The 9,857-nt window shown below is 42.7% G+C and overlaps 1 long non-coding RNA gene across 1 annotated transcript; it reads left to right on the top strand.

The window, feature by feature from the left end:
* The first annotated feature begins 3,742 nt into the window (after positions 1 to 3,742).
* Positions 3,743 to 4,952, top strand: LOC135565199 (uncharacterized). The gene is made up of 2 exons (XR_010461383.1): positions 3,743 to 4,101; positions 4,695 to 4,952. It is a non-coding gene; the product is annotated as an uncharacterized LOC135565199 (long non-coding RNA).
* Positions 4,953 to 9,857: the final 4,905 nt, after the last annotated feature.

The raw sequence follows: 9,857 nt of genomic DNA, 5'->3' as shown, positions 1-9,857 counted from the left end.
ACAGTTCCCGCGCAGCCCAGTCAAAACTGTTCGCTGCTCTGGCCCCCCAATGGTGGAACAAACTCCCTCACGACGCCAGGACAGCGGAGTCAATCACCACCTTCCGGAGACACCTGAAACCCCACCTCTTTCAGGAATACCTAGGATAGGATAAAGTAATCCTTCTCACCCCCCCCCTTAAAAGATTTAGATGCACTATTGTAAAGTGGCTGTTCCACTGGATGTCTTAAGGTGAACGCACCAATTTGTAAGTCGCTCTGGATAAGAGCGTCTGCTAAATGACTTAAATGTAAAATGTAAATGTACATGCATTTTTTTCATGTGTTCCATTGTAAACTGTCATAAACATAGAGCTCCTGCTACTATCCAATCAAAGACACTTTGACATTATCCCATCCCTGGTTAGCCACTACTAGCTTAAACAGGGCTGCCAACTTTTGAAAAAAGCTTGGAGTGAGATTTGTTATGTGAATTTCTTTGCCCCCTGGCACAACCCCTATATGTACAATTGTACTGTTTTAAAGCTAATTTCCTGCAATTCTACATATTTTCACATGGCTTAGGCATATGACACTGGTCAGGTGTATTCTGGGTATTTTGAACATTAAATGAACACTCAATTTGACGACACTGTTACTTTGAGATTTTTGGGGGATCAATTTTAAAGAATGATAATATTTACAAAAATAAATGTTTAGGTGGTTTGACACTTTATTTAGACAAAAATTAAATGTGGGGAGACAGGCAAATGCTAGAAACCGTGGGAAGGTTGAAACCCGGGATTGTTCCCTGTTCTCAGGTGAAAGTTGCATGCGACAATCTACCACTACGCCAAGTCTCTGCACAGGAGATAATAATAATAATAATGGTTGTTGGCATTGGGTAACCAAATAATAGATTGCAGTCTACTTGTCTATATACTGCTTTCAAGTTAAGGACACAAAGTGGAATAACCGTAGTGTTCTTGCTGACAAGAACTGTAATTACCCTATATTTTAGCCCATTGTTAAGAATGATAATTGTTCCACTGATCAGAATAAATAAATAGTTAATGAAATTGAATAATTAATTATATAAATCTGCCCCTACACACTAACCAAATAATTGTTATATTAATTGTCCCTTTAAAATCAAACGTACACTTTTCGGTTCACTATCTCTTTGACAAATTGATTTCATAGTTACAAATCAGGCCACCGTACCAAACTTCCCTGCTAAAACGTAGGTCTATCTGCTGCCTTGTTGTCACAGCCTAAATGCCAATCACCAAACAAAGGGACTAATGCAAGTGGATTAAATTGATTTTAGTACATGCTGTCAAAAGGCTGCATTCAGCAATATGGACTGAATGTCACGCCCTGGCCTTAGTATTTTGTGTTTTCTTTTCTTTTGGTCAGGCCAGGGTGTGACATGGGTATTTATGTGGTGTGTTTTGTCTAGGTTTTTTTGTAGGTTGTGGGATTGTGGTTTAGTGAAGTAGTCTAGGCAAGTCTATGGTTGCCTGGAGTGGTTCTCAATCAGAGGCAGGTGTTTATCGTTGTCTCTGATTGGGAACCATATTTAGGCAGCCATATTCTTTGAGTGTTTCGTGGGTGATTGTTCCTGTCTCTGTGTTTGTTTGCACCAGATAGGGCTGTTTTGGGTTTTTCACGTTTATTGTTTTTGTATATTGTTCGTATTTTCATCTTTATTAAAGATGTTTACAAATAACCACGCTGCATTTTGGTCCTCCTCTCCTTCAACAGAAGAAAACCTTAACAGAATCACACACCACAACAGGACCAAGCGGCGTGGTGACAGGCAGCGGCAGCAGGAGCAGCGAAATCCAGATTTCTGGACATGGGAGGAAATCTTGGACGGAAAAGGACCCTGGGCACAGCCAGGAGAATATCGCCGCCCCAAAGAAGAGCTGGAGGCGGAGAAGGCGGAGAGGCGTTGGTATGAGGAGACAGCACGGCGGCGTGGATGGAAGCCCGAGAGTCAGCCCCAAATATTTCTTGGGGGGGCGGCACACAGGGAGTATGGCGAAGCCAGGTAGGAGACCTGCGCCAACTTCCTGTGCTTACCGGGGGGCTAGAGAGACCGGGCAGGCACCGTGTTATGCTGTGGAGCGCAAGGTGTCTCCAGTGCGGGTGCATAGCCCGGTGCGGTACATACCAGCTCCTCGTATCAGCCGGGCTAGAGTGGGCATCGAGCCAAGTGTCATGAAGCCTGCTCTACGCATCTGATCTCCAGTGTGTTTCATTGGTCCGGCTTACATGGCACCAGCCTTGCGCACCAGCCTTGCGCACCGCCAGAGTCTCCCGCCTGTCATGAGCCGCCAGAGTCTCCCGCCTGTCATGAGCCGCCAGAGTCTCCCGCCTGTCATGAGCCGCCAGAGTCTCCCGCCTGTCATGAGCCGCCAGAGTCTCCCGCCTGTCATGAGCCGCCAGAGTCTCCCGCCTGTCATGAGCCGCCAGAGTCTCCCGCCTGTCATGAGCCGCCAGAGTCTCCCGCCTGTCATGAGCCGCCAGAGTCTCCCGCCTGTCATGAGCCGCCAGAGTCTCCCGCCTGTCCCGAGCTACCCCTCAGTCCCGAGCTACCCCTCAGTCCCGTGGGACCCTTTGTTAGGGTTACTAGGCCAAGGTCGGCGGCCTAGTCGACGTTTATTGTTTTTGTATGTTGTTTGTATTTTCATCTTTATTAAAGATGTTTACAAATAACCACGCTGAATTTTGGTCCTCTCCTTCGACAGAAAACCTTAACACTGAAGTAACAGCAACCTACTTTTGTTGACAACATTGTACATGAAACAGCGCTACCATGCTACTCTTTTTAGTCTTCTAAACTCCGCAGAGAACGTTCTCTCGCTCCATTCAACTCCACTAATTTTGAGGGGCATTTCTTCAAAACATCAAATCCCCTTGATCCCTTACATAACTAGACCAATTAAATGCTTTAATGTGTCGCGGTTCAGTGCTGTGGCAAGACAGGAAAATGATAGAGGTTCAGCTCGTTATATTAAAGAATAAACGTTTTGTTTTCGAAATGATAGTTTCTGGATTTTACCGTATTAACGACCAAAGGCTCGTATTTTTGTGTTTATTATATTATAATTAAGTTTATGATTTGATAGAGCAGTCTGACTGAGCGGTTGCAGGCAACAGCAGGCTCATAAGCATTCATTCAAACAGCACTTTACTGCGTTTTGCCAGCCGCTCTTAGCAATGCTTGAAGCACAGCGCTGTTTATGACTTCAAGCCTATCAACTCCCGAGACTAGGCTGGCAAGACTAAAGTGTCTAAGAACATCTGATAGTCAAAGGTATATGAAATACAAATTGTATAGAGAGAAATAGTCGATGCGTCATAATTTTAAAAATAACTACAACCACCAGCTTTGTTCTCATGTTCTGAGCAAGGAATTAAACGTTAGCTTTTTTATATGGCACATAATGCACATTTGCTTTCTTCTCCAACACTGTGCTTTTGCATTATTTAAACCAAATTGAACATGTTTCATCTATCTGAGACTAAATAGATTTCATTAATGTATAATATTAAGATAAAATAGTGTTCATTCACTATTGTTGTAAATGTCATTATCACAAATATATTTATAAAAATCGTCCGATTAATCAATATCTGCGTTGAAAAATCATAATCGGTCGACCTCGAGTACATGCCCCAACCAGAAGCCATGGAGCTGCAGCTTTTAAGGAGCGGGACTCTAACCCGGAAGTGTCACACAGCCTGGAGTGGTGGGTGCAGAGTCGAGAGCAGAGGATAATGGGGGAAACCGGACTTTATTGCGGCATCCACAACACACACCCAAAACAACAGAACCCAAAACACATCACCAACAAACTAACAATGGTCCAAGCACAGTCGAAGAGGGCACGACAAAACCTATTCCCCCTCAGGAAACGAAAAATATTTGGCATGTGTCTTCAGATTCTCAAAAGGTTCTACAGCTGCACGATCGAGAGCATTCTGACTGGTTACATCACTGCCTGGTATGGAAACTGCTCAGAGGGTATTGCTTTCGGCCCGGTACATCACTGGGACCAAGCTACCTGCCATCCAGGACCTCTATACCAGGCGGTACATTGACTCTGTACCGGTACGACCTGTATATAGCCTCGCTACTGTTATTTGATTGTTGCTCCTTAATTATTAGTTATTTTTCTTTAAAAAATGTAAAATATATATTTGGTTTATTTTAGTAAATAATATAATTAACACTTCTATTTTTTTCTTAACTGCATTGCTGGTTAAGGGCTTGGAAAGTAATCATTTCACTTTTTGGCTCATGTGACAAATACATTTTGATTTGAAATAAGTAAATACGTTTTGAAAATGTCAACAGTGCAGGCTAACTCAGCTAGCTAGCTACATTAGCAGCTCATTTATCTACATACTGTATAGCTAGGTAAGTGAATTCAGTATCACCAGCTACCTAACTTCATATTAGCTAGCTAAACACAAACTCCAAATGCATTTGTTGGTAACCAGCTAACAGCCATGGAGGAGGGTGAAAGGATAGCAGTTCCAACTGTCAAATAAGGGAGAGAGTAGGCTATTTTGGATAGGGCAGGTATGTTTGTGTAGTTCCAGTTCCTTGAAGTGAGGACAGAGATAATATTAACGTAATAGACAGTGCTATCTAATTTGAGTATAATGAAGTCTGTTTATTGTGTTGTTTTCTGTCCTCAGAGGGCTGTGAAAGCCTGTCTGCAGATGAAGAGGTCCCAATAAAGAGCAGTGGTTCTCAGTCCTGGTCCTGGGGACTCAAAGGGGTGCATACGTTTTGTTTCTGCTTTAGCACTACACAGCTGATTCAAATGATCAACTCATCATCAAGCTTCAAGGGGTATTTACAGTGGACTCAGTATTCTGACCCCTTGACTTTTTCCACATTTTGTATGTTACAACCTTATTCTAAAATGGATTAAAGTGTTTTTTTCCCCCTCATCAATCTACACACAATACCCCATAATGACAAAGAAAAAACAGGTTAATAGTAATTTTTGCAGATGTATAAAAAAAAAACAAGTTAGTAGACCCTTTACTAAATACTTTGTTGAAGCACCCTTGACAGGGATTACAGCCTCAAGTCTTCTTCGGTATGACGCTACAAGCTTGGCACACCTGTATTTAGGGAGTTTCTCCCATTCTTCTCTGTAGATTCTTTCAAGCTCTGTCAGGTTAGATGGGAAGGGTCGCTGCACAGCTATTTTCAGGTCTCTCCAGAGTTGAGTTGATTTTATTTTTACAGGGACAGTGCACATTAATCAACGTTTCCGTAAAAGTGCCGGTTTTAGCCAGCCAGCAATCCCTGGGGAGGTTATTAAAAACAATTACAATATAGACAATCATTGAGCAGTGAGCACACGCAGAGCAACATAGGACAAGCAAGACATAGCATACAGACAGAGCAACATAGGACAAGCAAGACAGCATGCAGACAGAGCAACATAGAACAAAGAGCAGCAAGACAAAATTCATAAAAGCAACAAAGTGTTTCCACACCTCAAAAGCTACAGACAACAGAAAACATGGAAAAGGGATTATGTTCACAAATCTGATTGACCTTTAGCCATGTCTTCATGCATTTTGTGAAAGTGTGATATGTGGTGCAGTTATGTGTGTCTGATGGCAGTGTATTCCAGACATGGGAAGCTCTCACAGAGAAAGAGGATTTACAAAAAGGTGCTTTTCCTTAGGGGAACTATACAGTCACCTCTCATGGCAGACCTTGTGGATCTGCTGCCATATGTTTGGGTTTTCTGTTTAACAAAGGTACTGTGTGGAGGGGGAGTCAGGCCATTTAGGATCTTGAATACAAGACATGCGTCGGTGTATTGCACAAGATTTTCCCAACTCAGGAGCTCATGCTTTCTGAGGATGTAACAGTGATGATGGCTATTGGGCTTCCTATCAAGCACTTTGAGAGCCTGTTTGTAGACAGACTGAATAAGTTTTAATGTTGTACAGCAAGCTTGGGACCAACTAGTCAAGCAGTATGTTAAGTGGGGGAGTATCATAGATTTGAAGTACAGTTTTGCTACCTCTGTAGTCAAACAGTTTCGTATAAATCGTAAATTAGCTAGGTTGAATTTGGTTATTTGAATCACCTTTTTCACATGCTTTTTAAAAGAGAGGTTGGAATCAAGTATGATGCCAAGGTACTTAAAATCAGATACCACCTGGAGCTTCTCCCCTGACACATAGACATCTGGCTCAGTAGCATCTGTTGCCCTCTTTGTGAAGAACATGCAGTTTTTTTCACATTGAGATGCAAACATGAGTCACTGAGCCACTTTGTAACCTGGACCATTACAGTAGTGATTTCTTGTGCAGCTTGTTGTTTGCTCTTTGCATGCACATATATCACTATCGTCTGCGTACATTTGAACTTCAGACCCAGTACAGACAGAAGGCAGATCATTAATGTACAGGTTGAACAGGAGGGGCCCCAGTATTGACCCAGAGATGTTCGATCGGGTTTAAGTCCGGGTTCTGGCTGGGTCATTCAAGGACATTCAGAAACTTGTCCCAAAGCCACTCCTGCATTGTCTTTGCTGTGTGCTTAGGGCCGTTGTCCAGTCTGAGGATCTGAGCGCTGTGAAGCAGGTTTTCATCGAGAAACTCTTTGTACTTAGCTCCATTCATCTTTCCCTCAATCCTGACTAGTCTCCCAGTCCCTGTCGCTGAAAAACATCCCCACGGCATAATGCTGCCACCACCATGCTTCTCCGTACTTATCGTGCTTGGTTTCCTCCAGATGTGATTCTTGGCATTCAGGCCAAATAGTTAAATCTTGTTTCTTATGGTCTGAGAGTCTTTAGGCAAACTCCAAGCGGGCTGTCATGCATTTTACCTAGGAGTGGCTTCCGTCTGGCCACTCTACCATAAAGGCCTGATTGGTGGAGTACTGCAGAGATGGTTGTCCTTCTGGAATGTTCTCCCATCTCCACAGAGGAACTCTGGAGATCCAAACTTATTCCACTTAAGAATGATGGAGGCCACTGTTTTGTTGGGGACCTTCAATGCTGCAGAAATTATTTGGTGCCCTTCCCCAGATATGTGCCTCGACACAATCCTGTCTCTGAGCTCTATAGACAATTCATTCGACCTCATGGCTTGGTTTTTGCTCTGACAGGCACTGTCAACTGTGGGACCTATAGACAGGTGTAGGCCTTTCCAAATCATGTTCAATCAATTGAGTTTACCACAGGTGGACTCCAATCAAGTTGTAGGAACATCTCAAGGATGATCAATGGAAACAGGATCAGTCTTCATGCAGTTTTGGTTCTGTTTTCCTGTCCAGATGCTTCTCTTGTTTTGTATTACTCTTGTTCATTTTTTTAAAACTCACCAACTGTACTTGCTTCCTGACTCTCAGCGTGTTCGTTACACATGCATCTATCTATACAACGTTAGCTTGATTTGTTATAAGAGATATTATACTTTAGTAATTGTAATTGGTGGCAGGGAAGTCAGATGCAGGAGAGCAGAACTAGGTAATAGGGTAATAGCAGTTTAATTCCAAAACAACTTGGGTAAAAACCTGACGCGCACCAGTCAACATGTGCACAAGCACTTACAAACAAACAATACCACACAAAGACATGGCGGGAACAGAGGGTTAAATACACAACACGTAATGAGGGAATGAAAATCCAGGTGTGTGGGAAAACAAGACAAAACAAATGGAAAATGAAAAATGGATCGCGATGGCTAGAAGACCAGTGACGTCGACCACCAAACACCAAACGAACAAGGAGAGGAACTGACTTCGGCAGAAGTCGTGACAGTAATCCACAATGACCTGGTGATGGAAGTCTAATAATTACATTATCTTCCATATTCCTACGGATACCTTGCAACTGGAGATCCTTTCAAAACGATTGCCTACAGTTAGTGTGTAGGGCACTGCACGGTTGGGTGACCAGGGCCATCTGGGACTGCCTCCTGGGGGCATTCAGGTGTGTGTGAAGGCTACCTGTGTCCTGCATAACTTCTTGAGGATGGAAACTAGGACCAGGATGGCATCTACAGCTTTGCAGATGTGTGCTAGAGGAGAGGTCTGCTGCTCTGTAGGATGTTGCCAGGATGGGGGCCAACAATGCAACACAGGAGGCAATCCGGGTGCGCGAGATCTTCACCTCCTACTTTTTCAAAGAGGGTGCTATTCCCCGGGAACAACAGACTACACTATGCACCACCAGAATACTTTTTTAAGAGCCATCCACATATCAATAGGAATATTCTTCCAGTCATTAAATTCCCAGTTCCTTTCCCTTTGATTTCTACTTGTCAGGTGAGGGTGCTGTTCAGGTAAGGTTGATGTGTATACAAAACCAAACAGGCTCTTTTAAGAGTCACCCATATTGAAAAAATGTTGAACATTTAGACACCCCATAACCCACACCTACATACTGGTGCATTAATCAGAAAGCAGGCTCAGGTGTGTAGCTGTGGCTCCTTCCACACACAGATTCTTGTTGAACACTGTTATTGAGAAAATAAGGTAGTTAAATGGACAGTCTCTCCCTAAATTATACTAGCCGTGTCGGTGAACCCCTTCCGCATCTAAAACCCTCCCGCATCTGAACTGGCTGAGACATAGAGGGCACAGCATGATTAGAGGTGAGAGGTCACTTGGTCGGGTCAACAGGAAGTATTATTAAAGAGATGCTTTACATTGAAATACAGATAGAGATGTAGTAGTCCCAGAGTTAATGATCCAAGGTCAGTTTAGCATTTCACCTCCTGATGATTATGATGACTGAGAGTGTTAGAATAAAATTTAAAAAACTCTCTCCATCTGCCTCTCGTCTGCAGGTATGTTTTGATGTGAGAGAGGATGCCAACCCCCAGTCCTGTCATCGCCACCTCACCAGCTCTTAAGATAACCTTCGGCTCAAGGCTGATTAGGAAACACAGCTAGATACAGTATTATGTAATTGTAATGACATGAGAGAATATTAAGTTTACTAGCACTATAATTAATTAATCATATGTTGTCTTCCCTGTTCTTACCTCTTTCCCTTTTTGTATTTTACACTCACACCTCTCTCCCTACCTCCTCTTTCTTCCTCAGATTTTATAATGCACACCAGATGTGCATTGAAGTAAAAATTGAACTTCTATGTATAATATATTATAGTTAAAATATTTATAATGCATGTATTATGTATTTATAACACTTGGATAATGAACTTCTTTCAATAAAGCAATTCACATTATCTACTGGAATGGGTCCACATTCTCTACTTGGTTGAAATTAAGTCTCTCATTTGATGAAATACTACACCTATCATGTGTCCTCAGATCAGTGCTGATATTGAAGAAAGTCTCTGGCGATGGTTCGCATAGTGTCAAATTCATCATGGGAACCACTCGATATGATTGGTTATTGCCCAGTGGTCATAAAGTTGGGAAATGTTGAACTTTTTCACCCCCTCCCAGACCACGTTCACGCACCCCAACGGTCCCGCCCACTCCGCTTCTCACTGTATTTAGCAGGTAGAGTAGGGAACTATGGAACATTCAGGGATGTGAGGTCGAATGCACAATATTTTGAAATGGTTTTATGTGAAACCACAGTCTCGGCACTGTTGATCAAATAATTTGTTTTGTTTGGTATTGTATAAGCCTATGTCTTGTGCATCCGAAATAATACTATAGATTCAGTTTTGAATAGCAAACATCAAGGTAAAACAGTGAAGCATGATGTAAACCCGGTCTTCCAACTGATTGTAGGCTACTAAAGCCAACGATTTACCGCTGCGCCACGAAATGTACATAAAAACAGCGGAGAAAAAAAACGATCTGATAATCAAACCTATTGCTATCTAGCACATGTCATGT

Source organism: Oncorhynchus nerka, linkage group LG27 (assembly GCF_034236695.1).
Source record: "Oncorhynchus nerka isolate Pitt River linkage group LG27, Oner_Uvic_2.0, whole genome shotgun sequence".
Taxonomy (NCBI): domain Eukaryota; kingdom Metazoa; phylum Chordata; class Actinopteri; order Salmoniformes; family Salmonidae; genus Oncorhynchus; species Oncorhynchus nerka.
This window is presented reverse-complemented; position numbering and strand designations above follow the sequence as displayed.